Raw genomic sequence first — 19,123 nt, 5'->3', positions numbered from 1 at the left:
ACCTCCCAGCACCGGGAGGTGATGTGTGCTGGGAGTCCCTGCACTCCTCCTCCCCGCAGCTGGAAGGAGACAAGGCTGTGATGCAGGGGAGGAGGAGGCAGGGGATCCTGGAGCAGGCTGCCAGGACACAGATGAGAGGGAGGTCGGCGTGAGTGGCGAGGGGGGCGGGTTGCAGAAAGAAGCGCATAGGCTTCTAAAGGGTATCACAATAAAAAGATGGTGATACCCTCCGCGGCGATATGTGGGTGGCCGAGTCTTAGTACATTTGAAAATGCGGTAAAAGCCCCGATTTTTCCCTTAGTGCATCCTGCCCATAGAGAGAAGTGTGGCAAAGGGCTTTATACAAAAAGTAAGGGCAAGGAGTTTATTCTGGATTCTGTAGGGGACAGGGAGTCAATTTAGTGACTGGCAGTGGAAGGGAAGCTGAAGCAGACATAGAGGACAGATAGAAATGGGTAGGTGCGAGGTATGCAAAGAGGTTTCAATAGTCGAGGTGAGAGAAAACTAAAAAGTGGATAAGTATCTACAGTAAGTTGCCTCCAAAGTTAGAAAGGGTCTATATCAGAGATGTTGGAAAGCTGGAAACGGCAGGATTAGTAGAGGGAATAAATGGGAGGAGTCAAGGGTATTATGGGAAAAAGAAAATCATTTATGGCCACTGTGCTAAAAGGTGGGTTTTGCATGCCAACTAACCAGCATACAGGAACAAGGTATGAATATATATTAAGACTATTGTATACATTCATCCTGTAAAATAAACACAAAAAGTATGGGATTGGGGTTCTCTTACTGAGCACAAATGTGTTATTCTTGTTTATAATTGTACGTGGCCATGATCCAAGTGCTTGGTCTCACTGTGCCTGGGTTTTCTGCGTGTCGTATGGCCATGGTTGCTGATCTGAATGTAGAAATGGAGTTTAGAATAGAAATTTTTAGGTGGTTACTACAGTAGCTCTGCGATAAACCTACACATGGAGAATATTAAATGTATGCTCCTAATGCTGAGAGCCTGGCGTCATGCAGGCATCCCTTTGTTGTAAGCACAGCGGCAGAACTTCACCAAGTACAAATAGCCCAGAGGTGACATTAAAGGCAGATGTAGTATGTGCAACAGGAAGGCAATGAATTAATAGTGTAAGGGACATATATCTAAATGCATCCACTTTCTTCCATGACTTTCACTGGTTATGTAATGTAATGTGAAATCCATTTAATGTGGGGGTGGGTAAATGGTAGGCCATACTATTTAACCACTCAACGTACAGAGGGCACAGGGGCGAAAATAAAACTTTGTGGGCCCCATAGTAACATTTTTCTGCACTCTGGGGCATAACTGTATCATGGTGGGCATGGCCTCTTCTTCAAAATTCTTTACTAGGATTTTTTTTTAAATTAAAATAAATAAATAAATATATATTAAGCAGCACATTTACTAAGAAGCGTATTTTGCTTTGAATGCTATTGCCGTATTAAATTTCCTCCTTCAACATGCAAAGATGAAGTAGATTTTAACAGCTGCCACTTAAATTTACCCCATGGTAGTGTGCACTGTATCAATGCAAAAGTCTAAGCAGCGACTGAATCTGTTGTACAGCAGCAATGATTGACTTAAGAGAATGATATTATCAATTGGATTGTAGTGTTTAATACAGTATAAGCTTTTATTTTTATAATAATGAGAGCTGTTTAAAAAAGACAAATATCTGGTCTGTATCCAACAGTGTTATGGGCCCTACACACTGGCAGATAATACTGAAAGATATGAACGATCTCGTTCATTAATGAACGAGATAATGTTCATATCTTTCAGTGTGGAGGCACCAGCGATGAACGATGCGCGGCCCGCGCTCGTTCATCGCTGGTGTCCCGTCACTTGTGCATGCAGGCCAATATGGACGAGATCATCCATATTTGCCTGCACTGCTGTGGAGCCGGGTGACGGGGGGAGTGAAGAAACTTCACTCCCCCCGTCACTGCCCCCCCCCCCCCCGCTGGGTCGCCCGTCAGCCGTATCCGCCGTCGTGCAACTCGGCGGCGGATCTATCAGTGTGTTCGGCCCATTATATTTGACAATGAGAAGATAATCACTACTATACATTTAATATATGATGATGTTTAAAAAGACTAATATTATCACAGAATTGGATCCCAGTTCTTGGGATCACTAGTTTTGCTGCTGCTGAATGGGTACAATGATTCTGCACTGTTTATGAATTGTATACAGATGGTAGTTCACCACCCGAATATTACTTCATGTACATTTGCTCAAGATTTAAAAGTCACTCATTAATCATTGCTATAGGTCACCGGGATGCAGTCAGTACACCCTCTGTCGGGATCCCGGTGTGGAGGACACCGATTGCCGGAAGCACAAGCATGTAACATGTGTCCGCTTATCCCTACTGCGGGAGGTTGTCACATTAATGGACTTGACCTTCACCTTCTTAAACCATGTTAACCCAGCCACACTTACTTTTTCAAAGTACCATGACTGTGCTGCTGCAGCTACCACATTAGCCACATTACAAGCAAAGTACAGTATTGCATTCAGGAGGACCAGGGTTGGACTGGCCTACAGGGGTACAGGGGAACCCCCTGTTAGACCCCTCTGCCTTGGGCCCCACCTCCTCTTCTAGAGAACAGGTTCCAGACTGTGCACTTGTATTATACATTATACATATGCTACCTTTATACCTTATACTGCACAGGACTATGGTGTATTTTCTGCCATTATTAATCTGGTACATTATCATGCATGCACTAGCAGTATTTACTATACTTTACTATACTATTTACTCTCTAACGATCAGCTAAACCTTTGTGGCAGCTGGCCACGCCCCCTCTGAAGACTGGCCACACCCCCAAACATAGGCCCCTATAACTCCTAGTGGGCCCTTCATGCCCCAGTCCTACACTGAGGAGGAATGACTGCTTGGCTAGTCTGACACTAATCACTGAGACTGCATGACAAATGATCTCAGTGGTCTTGTGCTTGGTGCAGGGTGCTCCGGGCCCCATAGCAACAGCACCCACAGTAGCTATGCCTCAGAGAAGGCACCATAAAATACCAGCCACTGCCGGGCAGCAATTATGGTGGACACACACAATACAACTGCCAGCCGCATTCCCATTGCAGAGTCACTATGGTGGTCATTCCGAGTTGTTCGCTCGTTGCTGATTTTCGCTATGCTGTGATTTGTTGCTAAATGCGCATGCGCATGGTACGCAGAGCGCATGCGCTTAGTTATTTAACACAAAACTTAGTAGATTTGCTGGTGGCCGTGCAACGCTTTTCAGTCGCACTGCTGATCGGTGAATGATTGACAGGAAAGGGGCGTTTCTGGGTGGTAACTGAGCGTTTTCCGGGAGTGTGCTAAAAAACGCAGGCGTGTCAGGGAAAAATGCAGGAGTTGTTGGAGAAACGGGGGAGTGGCTGGATGAACGCAGGGCGTGTCTGTGACGTTAAACCAGGAATTAAACGGACTGAGCTGATCGCAATCTAGGAGTAGGTCTGGAGCTACTCAGAAACTGCAAAGAATTATTTAGTAGCAGTTCTGCTAATCTTTCGTTCGCACTTCTGCTAAGCTAAGATACACTCCCAGAGGGCGGCGGCCTAGCGTGTGCAATGCTGCTAAAAGCAGCTAGCGAGCGATCAACTCGGAATGAGGGCCTATAACAGAGAACTTCATAGTGAATATCATACATAAAAGATTCCCTCACTGCCTACCAGGGGCTGCCTTGTTATATATTCACTGAACCTTTGCTGACTTGAATATGTCTGTGAAACAATCCTCAGGTACAGCTCTGGATCAGTGAACAGATGAGAGACACTAAAAGTATTATGGTGGAATAGAAAGGAGGGGTTTACCCACGCTCAAAGGTTGCAGCTTTAAATGTGACATTTATAATAAAAGAAAACTGTAATATTCCATCTGAGACTTGTAGGCTCTTATGGGACTCAACTATGATCAGCAATTTTCAACAAACCAATGTTTATGGGAGAAAATTTTAAACGGCACTTGCAGTCAGTTTGAAGCCCGGTGTGCTTTTCAGTAACTGCTAATGCCGTTTTAAATGTTGACCCCCAACCCCCGCCAGGAAGCAGCACTTCGTAAATAAAGTCCTTTGAGATTAGGGGTGTGCATATCTGCAAATGTGTATGTACTGTAGTAAGGCTGTTTTATTAATTGCAAAAATTAAACTAAAGATGGAACATTTATTTCCACCACTGGCACAATTTTCTCTCTTTCCATCTCCCTGATACAATCATAAACATAAAAATAAAAATGTGGGTCCCATCTAATATTGTGTATAGAAGGTATGCCAGGAAACCTTAGCCATAATGTTACCACTATAAATAAAAATATATTTTTGTAACCTCATTTTTTAAACAGAAGGAGAGAGAATTGACTGCATAGGAAAGGAATGAGTTAAACATCTTGTGAGGGGTGGATCTAGCTGGAAGGAAAGTACAGCCCTTGGAAAAGGGGGAGGGTTAGTATATATAGGGAAGGATAGGCCATTTTGTTCTCTCTTGTTGGTGAATTGCCTTGGTAGTGGGTGAGTGCTGCATAGCAGAGCTCCCCATTTTTGATTGTGCTATCAGATATTTGTAGTTGTGTGCTCTTCCTGCATTCCCTTTATCTATCATGGCTTCCCGCCCTCGTCGTTCCGCCGTCACCAGCTCGGTACCGCGCTTCTGGCGGTGGAGCTGGACCCGGGGAAGGGGTGGCTGGCCTGGGGGACGGGGCTCCATCCCCTGGGGTCTCCACAGGCTCGGGCAGGGACGCAGGGCGGCGGACCAGGGCGGCTTCGCCGCTGGGGGCCAGGCCGGCTTTGCCGGGCGGGCGCGGGCGGCGGGGTAGGCCGGAGGTCCAGTCAGGCCGCCCGGAGGTAGAAGGGCAGCAGCCCTCACCTCCGAGCACGGCAGATGAAGCAGCGGTGTCCGGCGCCCGCGCGCCGCGGTGGGCGCCCGGCGGTGGAGCCGTACTCGGCCCCTATCTCTTCCCCCTTGCCGAGGCCGAGTGGAGATGCCAGGCGGGGGGGAGAGGCCGGGCAGGGGACGGCTGTTCGCCGCGCGGGGCTTGTCGCGGGGCCTCGCGCGGCAGGTGACACGGGGAATGCGGACGGGAGCTCGATGGCGGGCACGTGTGTGCGCAGCAGCGCCGCTAGCCTCATTGTCTCCCCAGCTCACTCCCCGGCAGCCGGAGTCCGGCGGGGGCCGGGGGGGGAGGAGAGGCAGGGCACTAGTATGAGGCAGCAGGGCTGCACAGCATGAGACAGGGTCTGCGCACGGGGGGTAGCAGCGCGCGGTGATGGGGCGCGAGCACGGGATGTGCGCGAGCCCGTGCTCACTGCAAGCGGCGCCGTGCGCGCACGTGCGCCGCAGGTTTCTCTGTCTCCTCAACTCACTCCCCTGGAGCCGGAACCCAGCGGCATGCGGGGGAGGAGAGAAGACAGGGAATGGGTTAGTGGCCGCAGGGCTGCTGCGCGCGCTGGCCGGTCTCGCCGCGGCTCCCTCCCAGCGGCCGGAGATAGCTACGATCCGCAGGGAGAGGGGGCGTGTGTGGATGTGGAGAGCGAGGGCAGCGCTGGCACCGACAACCAGTCCCCCGGTAGAGGCGGAGCTTGGTGGGGGACTGGTTCGCAGTCGGTTCGGGGCGACCCCTTTTCCCCGCCGGGGCAGCGTCGGGCGCCCGGTTGACGCCGGTCGGGTGTCGAGTGGATGGTCGCGCGCGGGCCCCGGCTGGGGGTCCCTCGGGGTCCGATGCTGCGTTTTGGGGCGGTCAGGACCCCTCCGGAACGCTGGCGTCGGCCCTAGCCACGGTGGTGGCGGCATTAGGGCCGCTGGCCGCGGCTGAATCCCCGAGGGTAGCTGCAAGTTCCAGCACGCCTGCGGTGGCTGGCGGGTCCGGGGCGCGGAGGCTTTCGGCGGCGCAGCGAGTTGCCCGCGCCTGCCGGGAGCTCGGGGCGGCCGCCGCAGAACTGGATCATGGTCCGGGACAGGACGGGCAGGGACGCGCGGCGGAGACGCCCCCCTCGCGAGCGGCTCGGCGATTGCTTGCTGGGTCCTCCGCTCTTTTCTCTTCTGCAGGGGGTCGCGGTGAAGTGGAGATGGCAGAGTCCGAGGAGGAAGACGTCGGTTTGGCCACGCCGGAGGATTCCGTGTCGGGGCAGTCGTCGGCATCAGGTGAGGTGGTACAGTCGGTATCGGGCTCCTCCACGAGCTCTAGTTCTCGTAGCTCTTCCTCTTCCTCCTCTTCATCTTCTCTGTCGTCGCCGGCGTCTGACGTTAGTAGTACAACTAGGGCGAAGAAGCGTGCAACGAAATTCGCCAAGAGGGCGGCGGGTCAGCAGAAGAGGCGGAAGAGGCGCAAGCGGCTGAGCGAGGAAGCTCGCAGGGCCAAGAAACGCCGCGATTTGCCCGGGGTTGTTCGCTGCGACTACACGGCAGTAATGCGGGGGCTGAGGGATAGCTGCCGTAGGAAGATTTGCAGGGGGGACTTCGTTGATGTGTTCGTCTTGACAAAGGACGCGAAGAAGGAGTATAAGTCGGCGGCAGCAAAGAAGGGCATCGGGGCCGAGGCCTTCCGTACCTTCGATAACTGGCTGGCCGGTTTTTGGGTCTTCGCGGCTTGTTACCTGGAAGATAGACCGGACGAGCACATGAACATCATTCGGTACCTGCATCTCATACACGACATGCAGCGCACATCTTCGGGCTCTGAGTGGCGTAGGTACGACCAGGAATTCAGGGAGAAGCAGGACGGGTTGCAGGTCATGGACTTTGGGTGTAAGGACGTGGAAGTCTGGCTCAAGGTCACTCGGGCTTCGCAACAGGCTAAGGAGCCCCGGAACGCAGCGGCGGATGGGCACCGCGCAGGGTCGTCCGCCCAGGGGTCCGGCGCGGACGGCGGATCGGCCAAGCCAGGTAGGTCGGCCGTCTGTACAGGGGGGCAAGCCGCCACAAAAGGGAAATGTTTTGCGTTTAACAACGCAGCCTGTTCCTTCGGCAAGCAGTGTCGGTTTCGACACTTGTGCTTGCAATGTGGCGGATCCCACCCAGCCTCCTCTTGCTTCAAAGGCAGTCGTCAGGGTGCCCGGGGTAAGCAAACTTACCCGAGACAGGCCGCGGGCGGGAGCGCTCCGCAGAGCTCCAATGCCAATTAAGTTGGATACGATGGGCCGATGGTTGGATTGGTATCCGTATAGGGCGGATGCGAAATTTTTGTTTTCCGGTTTTCGTTTTGGTTTTCGCTTGCCTGTTGCGAGCGAGGTGTCGGTGCGGGCCCAGCGGAACCTCCAGTCTGCCCGAGCCTTGCCGTTGGTGCTGCGGGAGAAAGTGGATAAGGAGGTCAGGTTGGGCAGGATGGAGGGACCGTTTCCATCACCCCCGGTGGATGGTTTGGTCGTCTCTCCGGTGGGGGTGGTTCCCAAGAAGACTCCAGGTGCTTTTCGGCTCATTCAGCATCTTTCTTACCCGTCGGGGGCGTCGATCAATGACGCGATACCGCCGGCTCATTGCTCGGTGGTGTATCAGTCGTTTGACGAGGCGTTGGAGCTGGTCCGCAGTTACGGGACTGGGGCCCTCGTGGCTAAGATTGATGTTGAGTCCGCTTTTCGGTTGCTGCCGTTACATCCGGACTCATTCCGTTTTATGGGTTTTCGGATTGGAACGGAGTATTTCATCGACAAATGTTTGCCGATGGGATGTTCCGTTTCATGCTCGTTTTTCGAACGGTTTAGCACGTTTCTACATTGGTGCGTAGAGTCTTCGTCAGGGGGTCATGGGGTCGCCCATTACCTCGATGACTTCCTGTGTGCGGGTCCGGCAAATTCTTCACGGTGCGGCGACTTGCTTTTTAGCATCCGAGCTCTGTTTTTCCACTTCGGCGTTCCCGTGGCTGAGGATAAAACAGAGGGACCGGCCTCCTGTTTGCCCTTTTTGGGGATTGAGATTGACACGGTGGCGGGATCGTGTCGGCTGGCTCGGGACAAGGTGGTGAAGCTCCGCGACGCTATTTGCCGGTTCGAGGGGTCGCATAAGGTCACGCTGCGGCAGGCGCAGTCCTTGCTGGGCATGTTGAACTTTGCTTGTTGGGTAATCCCGATGGGCAGGGTTTTCTGCCGGAAGCTAGAAAGGGCAACTGCGGGGTGTGCCAGACCACACCATTTCGTGCGATTGTCCTCCGAGATTAAGAGGGATTTGGCCATATGGGCCTCGTTCCTGGAGGACTTCAACGGGGTGTGTATATGGCAGGCGCCAACGGTGGACAGCGCTAGGTTGCAGCTTTTCACCGACGCAGCGGGTGCCTCTGGATTCGGTTGCTATCTGGAGGGATCTTGGTGCGCGGCGGAGTGGCATCGCGAAGGTTTAACTAAGGACCTTTTGCTTCTGGAGCTTTTTCCCATTATGGTGGCGCTGGAGGTCTGGGGCGATCGGCTGGCTCATCGCAGCATCTTGTTTAGATGTGACAATCTGGGCGTGGTGCATGCGATAAATAACCAGAGGGCGAAGTCGCTGGTGGTTCTGAGGGTGCTGGGGCAGTTGCTATTGACATGCCTACGTAGGAACATGTGGTTCCGCGCGCAGCATGTACCTGGTCTGGAGAACGGGATTGCCGACGCTTGTCGCGAGGGCAGTGGGAAAGGTTTTGTTTGTTAGCACCCGAGGCCGATGAACATGGTTTTCATTGTCCCGGTTATGTTTGGCAGGTGATCAGGCCGGACTGGAGGGTCTAGCGTTGCGGTCAGTCGCGCCAACCACGCTTAAGGCTTACAGGCAAGCTTGAAGCGAGTGGGAGGAGTTTGTTCAAGGACGAAATTCACAAGGTAAGAGCGGGCAACGGATGATGCTTTCTTTTATTTGGCAGCTGTATGTTTCGGGTAGGTCCAGAGCGGTGGTATCCCGGTACTTGGCTGGCATTTCGTTTTTCAGCAAAATAAAGGGCGTCCCCGACGTGACGAAAAGTGGGATTCTGCTGAAGGCGATGAAAGGATGGGTGCGAGTCACGCCGACGCCACCTGACAGGAGGCGGCCAATTGATGCGGCTTTGTTGCCGGCTGTCATCAGAGCGGTTGGAGGTATCGCGTCGTCCATGTTTGAGTCGCTGTTGTTCAGTTTGGCGTTCTCAATGGCTTACCACGGGGCCTTTAGGGTTTCGGAATTGGTAGCGCCTTCTAAGCGAGCAGATTCGCGCATGCTGGTCGGGGACGTGGTGGTGGGTGAGAGGTCCTTGCTATGCAGATTGCGTCGCTCTAAGACGGACCAAGTGGGGAGAGGTCGATGGGTCACCTTGGTTCCGGCACTTGAGGAGAGCATTTGCCCAGTAAGGTTGGCAGTGCAATATGAGGCAGTACGGCCCGATGGTCGGGGGTCATGGCTGCTGCATTATGACGGGCTGCCGGTGACGAAGTATCAATTTCGTTGGATGCTGGGGCGCTGTCTGGCGAGCTTGGGCCTTCCACCCGCTGCGTTCGGGACGCATTCCTTCCGCATAGGGGCTGCGACGTCGGCGGCGGGATTTTCCATGGCTGAGATCCAGGCGGTGGGGCGATGGAAGTCGTCGAGTTACAGACGATATATTCGCCCCGTTGCATGAGATGTCGGCTTGCGCGTGGTTTTTGTTTAATTACAGTTGTTAATCATGTTGTATCAGTTCAGTACGTTATGGTGTTGTGCGTTGGTTTGTCTTCCTGTTTTATCCTACTCAGGGACTAGCTACTCGCCGTTGCTGGCATGAGCCGGCAGCGGGGGTCTGGAGTTCTTTTGCAATTTTTTGCCTGACTTGACGGACTGAATTCTAATCCACAATTCGGCTGATCAGTTCTAATCAAAGTCCCTCAGCAGGTTTTTACGCTTTCACCTCCAGCTGAGTTCTTACATGTTTTTCCCATTTTATACCCCCCCCCCCCGTTTATTTTCTTATTTTAATTTGATTTTCCCATTGTGTGTTTATGTTCTGCTTCAAATTGGCTAGAAGCTTGTGCAGATCGGCTAGGCCGTGACTTCTGCAATAACTAAAACTCAAAATTTTCTTTTTTGGCAGATCCTTCAGGTTAATGCATTTAATAAACGATGGTATAGACAATTAGTAACCAATTTTACTCCCTTTTCCTCCTCTTCAGGTTGGTTTGAAGATGACTTGTCTATTTGGGTGGTTGGCAACTCTTATGTGTATTGGGCCGCCAAGTTTTTAGCCTCGGAGGGGGCTCAAATGTTTCCTAGGGCTCAAGGAGTTCGTTGGCTTGGTTGGCGAGGGATGATGTGGACGGATTTGAGGAGTAGACTAGTCAGTCAGGCCAGCAAGCATGGAGTCCCTAGGGTGTTGGTTGTCCATTTAGGTGGCAACGACCTGGGGAAGAGAACATCTTTGGAGATGCGGTGGGCCATGATACAGGATCTGGCCAGTGTGGCCGCAGCATGGGCCAATTGTGTATTGGTGTTCTCCTTGATGGTGCCAAGGTTGAGTTGGCGAGGTGTGGCGGACGGTCGCCTGATTGATGAGGCCAGAAAGAAGGTGAATGGGGCGGTGGCGAAGTGGGTGCTGTCCCACGGAGGCGAGGTAGTTCGCCACCCTAGGATTCGGTTCCGAGACAGTCACCTTTTTCGGCCTGATGGTGTGCATCTATCCAATGAGGGGATGATGTTTTTCCTGGAGGATCTGTTCCTAGTGTTGCAGGAGTTAGGGTGAGGTTATGGTGGTGGTGCGAAGTCTCTGGGGAGGAGTCTTTCACTGTTGGCGGAAAAGAACGGCAGTTTGTAGTTGTATGGTAAGCTGTAGTGATTTACAGTTTGATGTGGTTTAGGTGCACTCACCTCCATCGACTTATTGGCCACCCGTCCGGGAGGCAGCGGCAGGGCACCCATCAGGGTGGGTAGTCACTGTGGGGGTTGAGCTAGCACCTATTACCGTTTTGATAGTTTGTAGTTAAATTAGGATGGTTTTGATTTTAGCATTTTAAGGTTAGCGTCAGTTTAATAGAGCCGTTCTTTTTTCTGCCACCATATGCCGGCTGAATCGGCATCTTAACAAAGTTTTCATTTACAGGTTTGCTATGGTTAGGGTCAAATAAATAGCTAGCAATTTTTCTGCCAAATTCAAGTCTCCGTGTCTTTATTTCTTGGTATTAGAGGTAACGAATGTTGTACTTAGAATGAAGGGGTCCACCAAATATCACTAGGATGTTTATTAGGGATCTATTCATGAATCAGTGAAAAGTGTGGAGAATTGAGCCAGTGGAGAAGTTGCCCATGGCAGCCAATCAGCATTGAAGTAACATTTATAATTTATATATCACACAATTGTACAGAGCAGTATTTTTCTAGCTGGATAGTTGGTAGAGTTCAAAATAGCAGTGTGACGCCAATGTAAATGCACAGTAATCTACAGTATACTGTATTACCTTATGCTTTAGATGACAAAAGCCTTTGAATTCCTGCACAAGACTTTTTTTTTCTACACAAATTAAAAGAGCAATTTCTTTTTGAGGAGGTACATTAAATGGGTGGCTCTGAGACAACATGTGAGGGAAGGGGGTTATGGGAATACAGTATAGCACAGGTCAGGGACGTAACTAGGTGTGTGCGGAGTGTGCACATATCGAGGCAGGGTAGGGGGCGCTGTTGGCAGCACTTGTCAATTATGAATTATCCAATTACTTTCAATTGCAGCTTCCCCCCTTTTGAAGCCCAGCATCTCCTAACCGCCCCTGTCTCCTACCCCCACAGCTTTTGTCACTACAGGTTGAGTATCCCATATCCAAATATTCCAAAATATGGAATTTTTTTCAGTGAAAGTGAGATAGTGAAACCTTTGTTTTCTGATGGCTCAATGTGCACAAACTTTAATACATAAAGTTATTAAAAATATTCTATTAAATGACCTTCAGGCTGTGTGCATAAGGTGTATATGGAACATAAATGCATTCTGTGCTTAGACTTGGGTCCAATCGCCATGATATCTCATTATGGTATGTAATTATTCCAAAATATGGAAAAATCCAATATCCAAAATACTTCTGGTCCCAAGCATTTTGGATAAGGGATACGCAACCTGTAATACCTATACAGCATTCATGAACTTGACTTGATAGCTCTTTGTTATTCAGTCCCATAGTCATTTATTACATTTCAGGATGCTGATATGTCCGGAATTCGAACCTGTTGCCTATGACATTGCAGTCGGACACTTTATTCAGTAAACTATCTGCCCTTGAAAAGAAAGCTAGAGAATTCCAAGCTGGGAAGTTTTAACTTTTTGAAGCTTAGCTTCTACTTTGTGAATGAGTGATTAGCTTTGCGGCTGGGCAAATCTATGTAGTGGGTGGCTGCGAGGGATTGGATGTGTGGCAGCACACTACATGGATTTGCTCGATTATGGTGCTGGTTATTTTTTTTACGTGGTACAGGTATCTACATATAGTTAGAACATTTGTAGTTTTTATGTGGGATCAAGTGGCTCAGTGGGTGGGGTGTTTGGCTGGGATGCAGCAGGTTGTGGGTTTGAGTCCTGGGTGTGGCAGTTTATTGAAATGTATTATTTAATGAGGGGTATTGTGACTGAATGGTGTGCATGAATGAGGGATAAAGAGGATTTGTGTTAAAATCCATTTTCCTGCAGTATTCTAAAAATGTGTGTATAATGTGTGTGTGTGTGTGTGGGGGGGGGGAACGGGAGGGCATCATAGTATGGGCTTTCTTTGGGATCAGTTTTGTCATGCCCCTTCCCAGTGAGGCACCAATTCTCTATCTGGTGTAGTGCACCAAAAAGTCTAGTTACGGCTCTGGCACAGATACAGATGGAGCCACGTTAGTCATGGCACCGTCTGTGTTCTGTCGACTAGGCACGCGCGCCCATGATGGAGATGCACCCCATTCACTAGAATGGGAGAGCATCTCCGTCCGGGCCCAGACGTAGACTCTTTCCTATTCTATGAATGGGAGAGCTTCTCTGTGCACTCCCGACACGACTAGGCGGGCGAATCACCTAGTCACGCCGGGAGTGCTTGTTTGCGATGGAGCCGCCTCAGTTGAACTGTACAAGTAATGATGTGTGTTATGTTGAACATGCAATGGAGAACAGGAGCATAAGGGGTCTTTTCATGAAGCAGTGAAAAGAGTGGAAAAGTGAGCCAATGGAGAAGTTGTCAACCAAGTGTTGAGGTAACATTTCTAAAGTGCATTCTATAAAATTATTCGTAGCAGCTGATTGGTTGCTATGGGCAACTTCTCCACTGGCTCACTTATCTGCTCTTTTCATTGCTTCATGAATAGACCCCCAAATCTCTAACAGTGGGGTAAATTTACTAAAATTCGTATTTGTGCCGATTTGGAGGGAGAATCATCACGAATGACATCGAATGTGTGATTTTGCAACTTTTTGAAAATTTTACGCCTAATTTACTAAGCTGTCGTATTTGTATTTTTCTTGTTTTTCGATGTCGATGTCATTCGTGGTTTTGTAAGCTATAATGCGGCCCATTTTGTGGTTTTGCGGCCGTGTTCTCAGGTTTTTTTTTACGACTGCGTCACATTTCTGTTACGGCAGTGTTAATCCGTTCCCGGACGCGTTTTTTTTCTAAGTTTAGTTTTTGTCACTCGTCCGTGATTGGTTTGATTCGTGATGGAGGAGTGTCTGTGCACATTACTATAAATACGCCCCAAACCGTCCGAACCTTGTGGGTTTAGCTAGTGGAGAGGTGAGAGGAAGGTGTGTTAGGAGTTGGTGAGTTTTTTGGAGTTTGTGGAGGATTTGAGGAGGTTATTTTCGATTGTTGAGTGCTGTACTGTGTGTGTAAGTAGTATTGTTATACTTGTTGTGTAGTTATTTAAAAGTCTGTCTAGTTTTTTGTCATTGTTTTTTTTTAACGTCTATTGTCACTTTTTGTGAGTGAGTGTGTGTTTGTTTGGTGTGTGGTGTGTAGTGGTAGTGGAGGAGTGTGTTTACTGTTTTTTTTTCTCAGTGTTATTTGTTGTTTGTCTTGATTATGTCCCAGTCAGAGGTGAGTGTGGTGGAGGAGGTGAGTGAGAGGGAGGAGGTGAGTGAGGTGGAGGAGGTGAGTGAGGTGGAGGAGGTGAGTGAGGTGGAGGAGGTGAGTGAGGTGGAGGAGGTTAGTGAGGAGGAGGGGGAGGTTGCTGCTGCGGGCTTCAGTAATAGTGAGAGTGATGGTGTTGTTGCTCCGCAGCCACGCACCACTACAAAGACGGGCCGCAATGTTAAATTCAGCTACGCTGAGAATATGGCTTTGGTGCGGGAGCTGATGAGGCATCATCGGCAGTTGTTTGGCCATGATGCTGCAAAGGTGTCATCACGCAGGAAGACTGTTCTGTGGGGGAAGGTTGTTGCAGCTGTTAATAGTGAGGGTGTGGCGAGGCGGACCGAGGACACGTGACGTAAGCGTTTCTACGACATAAAGCGCCGTGTCAAGGCAAAGATGGCCAAGGAGGCTAAATCAGCCCGCCAAACCGGGGGTGGACACCCCTTCCGAGCGTCTTATCGGGATTGGGAGGAGCCTGTGCGTACTCTCATTCCGCCAGAAGTGGTTGGTGCGACTCATGTCCGGGATTCGGATCGGCCAAGGCAGGATGGTGAGTTATTTGTCTTGTTGTTTAAAATTTAAACATCTGTGCTTTGTCCTTAGTTGTCTGAAATGTCTTCTAGCTAATTGTGATTGTAAGTTGGTTCATTCTTCTAATGTGTTGGTGATGTAGTGCAGGCCTGGCCAACCTGTGGCTCTCCAGCTGTTGTAAAACTACAAGTCCCATCATGCCTTGCCACAGTTGCTAAAACTGTGGCAGGGCATGCTGGGATGTGTAGTTTCACTACATCTGGAGAGCCACAGGTTGCCCAGGCCTGATGTAGTGTTAATATCATTTATGTATGTTTTTATCCTTTGTATAGTATTTTTTTCTGGTTGCCTTGGCCTTTTTCTGGTGTTTTATGTCAAAAGTAAATGTATGTAGGTGTATTTTAAAGAAGTGTGATGAATATGTTTTATGCAAAGTATTTTTGTTTGACAATTTCATAAGATTTATGTTTATTGTGTGTTGTTCTGGGTTGTCCTTTGTGTGCTTGATGTGATTTTTCATGCATATTTGGTTTTGATGTTTACAATTTTTTGCAGATATTTGTGGCTAGTGTTTTCTTGTTAGCATCAAAAATTGGTACCTTAGCGAGCAATGTTGTGGTTGTGTCAAGCTACGACATTTGGGTTTTAAGTAGTATAATATTGTGCATTATGCGCCTTTGTGTATGGATTATTTGGTGAAATTGTTTCTTATTTAAAGTATACACACCCAATGAAGTCAGGCAGAAAAGCATAAGCATCGTTTAGTTTACTTCTCATCAGGTTCCACATATGTTTACATCACAATAAGGAATTTGCATAAACATATCAACAAAATAGTATGTTCATAAGGACATTCTTCATATTTCTACAGTACGAAAGAGAAGCAGCACAGCCAGGCCACATCCAACACTGCCAAGAGATGCAGATGGTGGCAATGCAGGTAAGATTTTACTGTAAACACATATTCTGCAAACACATAGAAATACAAAATGTTAATGTTTATCTTATCACATAGGTTCTTCTTCTGCAAACCCCCCTCCACTGAGGCGCCCATCACAGGGCTCGGTTACTGTGGCTAGGAGGCCAACCAAGAGACGCCGTCTTGAGGCTGAATCTCCAGCACCAGCATCACCACCCCAACGGCGCATCTCCGCAGTGTCGGCCCTGCCACCACTAGCTCTTTTGGCCAGCCCACAAAGTGAGGATCCACAATCCCCTCAGTTGTCTGGTGAGTAAACATAACAATTACCTGTAAATAAGTAAAAAAACAGTGGGGTAGATTTATTAACCTGGAGAAGGCATAAGTAAATGAAAAAGCAGTGATATGTGCAAGGTGATAAAGGCAGCAGCACAAAATAAACACAACTGCTAATTTACACATTGGAGCTGTTTGCCTTGTGCCTTTATCACCTTGCACATATCACTGTTTTTTCACTTCCTTATGCCTTCACCAGGTTTATACATCTGCACCACTGTTTGTGCACAGTAAAAAAAATGACACAAATGACCAGTCATCCTTGTAATAATCACCAACAACAAGCACATGGTGGTAAGGTTTTTTTAGATGGTTAATTGTCAGATGTGATGTTGGCCATATCAACAAATATTTATAGTTTAAATTTTTGCTAAAAACACCTACATAAATGTTCAGTCTCATCCAATTGTTTTGCATGGCCAACATCACCAGTTCGAAACATAGGGCACCTTAATACTTTTTCACCCATTGTTAATGTGTATATTTTAGACCACTATATTTGGTAACGTTTTGGGCAGACCACTGACTGCCTTGAACAATGTATGAGTTTATTGGTCAACACATTTATTGTATTGTGTGTGTTGTACCAAAGGAAGCTTCATACCCAATATGTAAATGTAGTAATTTGTATTTGTTAGAGTTCTTCGTGTTCGCACATTAATTATGGCTCAGAATCCAACAATTCCCACAAAATTTTTACAACTGAGTAGTGAACGTTAGAAGGCACATATTTTTACAAAAAGGTGAACAACATAGTTAAGTTTAGGCCACAATCTATTTAGCAATTACAACATGAATATTAAGAAGTAATGCATGTTGACGTAAAGCTATAGTAAGACCAATGCTAAATATTTACTAAATAGTGGCTGTCTTCAACCCCATACAGACCCAGCCATCATCACCGAGGATGTCCAGCAGGAAAGTGACCAGCAGGATACTTTCACACTACAATACTACAACATAGGAACAAAGGGTGTATGGTGCACCTGCACCCTTTGTTCCTATGTTGTAATATTACAGTACTTATTCCCAGCAAGGTAGCACATCCCATTATAATAAGCTAGGGTGTGCAGTCCAGGCCCCGTTTCCATATAGTCTATATTATGTGTGTGTATACGCACCTGAGGGATTGGGACAGCCCTCATCTCTGGATTAGCACCCCACCCACTGCCTCTCAGGCTTTTAAACAGGGAACCAGCACATTCTGACTGCACAAAAGACATAGGTATGATCCTTTTAATTATATACAAAGTCAGTTTGGGGGTGAGCTTTTGGGGAGTGGAGCTCCCTATATTGCTCTGGCTGGGCCATCTTGGGGCATCACCACCTTACATTTACTTTTAACACTTATATCACATTGTGTTTGTTTTATATTTATGTAGCTTTTTTCACATAATTTTTACACTTCTAACACTGCTCAGCTAAACTTCACATTCTAACACTTTACTGCTGTCCTCTTCTTTTCTTTTACATTCAGCAGCCTCTTTCATTTGCTTTACACTGATCTTTCACTCCTATCCTTTTTTCTGTGTGATGCCCTGGGGTGGTTTGGCTGGGGTGGTCTGGGGGTGGTCTGGGGGTGCTCTGCGTCCCGGAGGTGAACCCCTATAGTGTTAGGGACCTGTCCGATGAGGTCACCGTAAAGCAGGTGGGCAGGCTCATATACTGGCCAATATATGTCAAGAACCTCAAATATTATATTATGGTTATAATAATTTTAATGGTGTATGGTGCACCTGCACCCTTTGTTCCTATGTTGTAGTATTACAGTACTTATTCCCAGCAAGGTAGCACATCCCATTATAATAAGCTAGGGTGTGCAGTCCAGGCCCCGTTTACTTTCCATATAGTCTATATTATGTGTGTGTATACGCACCTGAGGGATTGGGACAGCCCTCATCTCTGGATTAGCACCCCACCCACTGCCTCTCAGGCTTTTAAACAGGGAACCAGCACATTCTGACTGCACAAAAGACATAGGTATGATCCTTTTAATTATATACAAAGTCAGTTTGGGGGTGAGCTTTTGGGGAGTGGAGCTCCCTATATTGCTCTGGCTGGGCCATCTTGGGGCATCACCACCTTACATTTACTTTTAACACTTATATCACATTGTGTTTGTTTTATATTTATGTAGCTTTTTTCACATATGTTTTACACTTTTAACACTGCTCAGCTAAACTTCACATTCTAACACTTTACTGCTGTCCTCTTCTTTTCTTTTACATTTAGCAGCCTCTTTCATTTGCTTAACACTGATCTTTCACTCCTATCCTTTTTTCTGTGTGATGCCATGGGGTGGTTTGGCTGGGGTGGTCTGGGGGTGCTCTGCGTCCCGGAGGTGAACCCCTATAGTGTTAGGGACCTGTCCGATGAGGTCACCGTGAAGCAGGTGGGCAGGCTCATATACTGGCCAATATTTGCCAAGAACCTCAAATATTATATTATGGTTATAATAATTTTAAGGGTGTATGGTGCACCTGCACCCTTTGTTCCTATGTTGTAGTATTACAGTACTTAGTCCCAGCAAGGTAGCACATCCCATTATAATAAGCTAGGGTGTGCAGTCCAGGCCCCGTTTCCATACTTTCACACTACACCTGCAGGCCATCGATCCTACCCAGCCAACCACGCCGCAGGACATACCCCAACCACCCCAAACATCCCACAGCCCCCAATTGAGCACAACACCACCCCAGACACAAATGGGCCTTGAGTTTTGGAGCCGTTGGGCCACACAACAGGCGCAACACTATGCGTGCCTCAACACCCACAGCCAATACCTGTCAAGTCTGTCCCATCATCTGCCTAGACTGAGTCGCAACTGCATCAGACTTATAGTGCAGGTGGGCAGAATTGCCAACTCAATGGAGCAGATGAGGGCAGACAACAGCCAAATGCAAGCAAACCTCCAACGCATCATGGATGATCAACAGCGGCAGCAACAATCCCTAATCCAGATAATACAACACAACCAAATTATCAACGACAACCTCTCAAGAATAATAGCAAGCAACACTGCCGCTAATACACAAGTCACTGCAAGCTTAAACATACTTAGTCAAAGCCTTAATGTGTTGGCATCACACCAAGTCACCTCTAGCTCGGGGACAACTACACCAAGCCAGACCCCAGTTCAATCCCCAGTTAGACGCTCAAGTCGAACCCGGACCAACGAGCCAGCCCAATCCTCGGTACCCAGCACACACAAAAAATAATAATAATCATGCCTGCTGATAATAGTTTGTACATTAAAAAATTATGTTTATTTGTTTGAACAAAAATGCCTCTGTTCAA

The sequence above is a fragment of the Pseudophryne corroboree genome, chromosome 2, assembly GCF_028390025.1.
Source record: "Pseudophryne corroboree isolate aPseCor3 chromosome 2, aPseCor3.hap2, whole genome shotgun sequence".
Taxonomy (NCBI): domain Eukaryota; kingdom Metazoa; phylum Chordata; class Amphibia; order Anura; family Myobatrachidae; genus Pseudophryne; species Pseudophryne corroboree.
The sequence above is the reverse complement of the archived record's forward strand: the minus strand, read 5'-3'. Positions refer to the sequence as shown.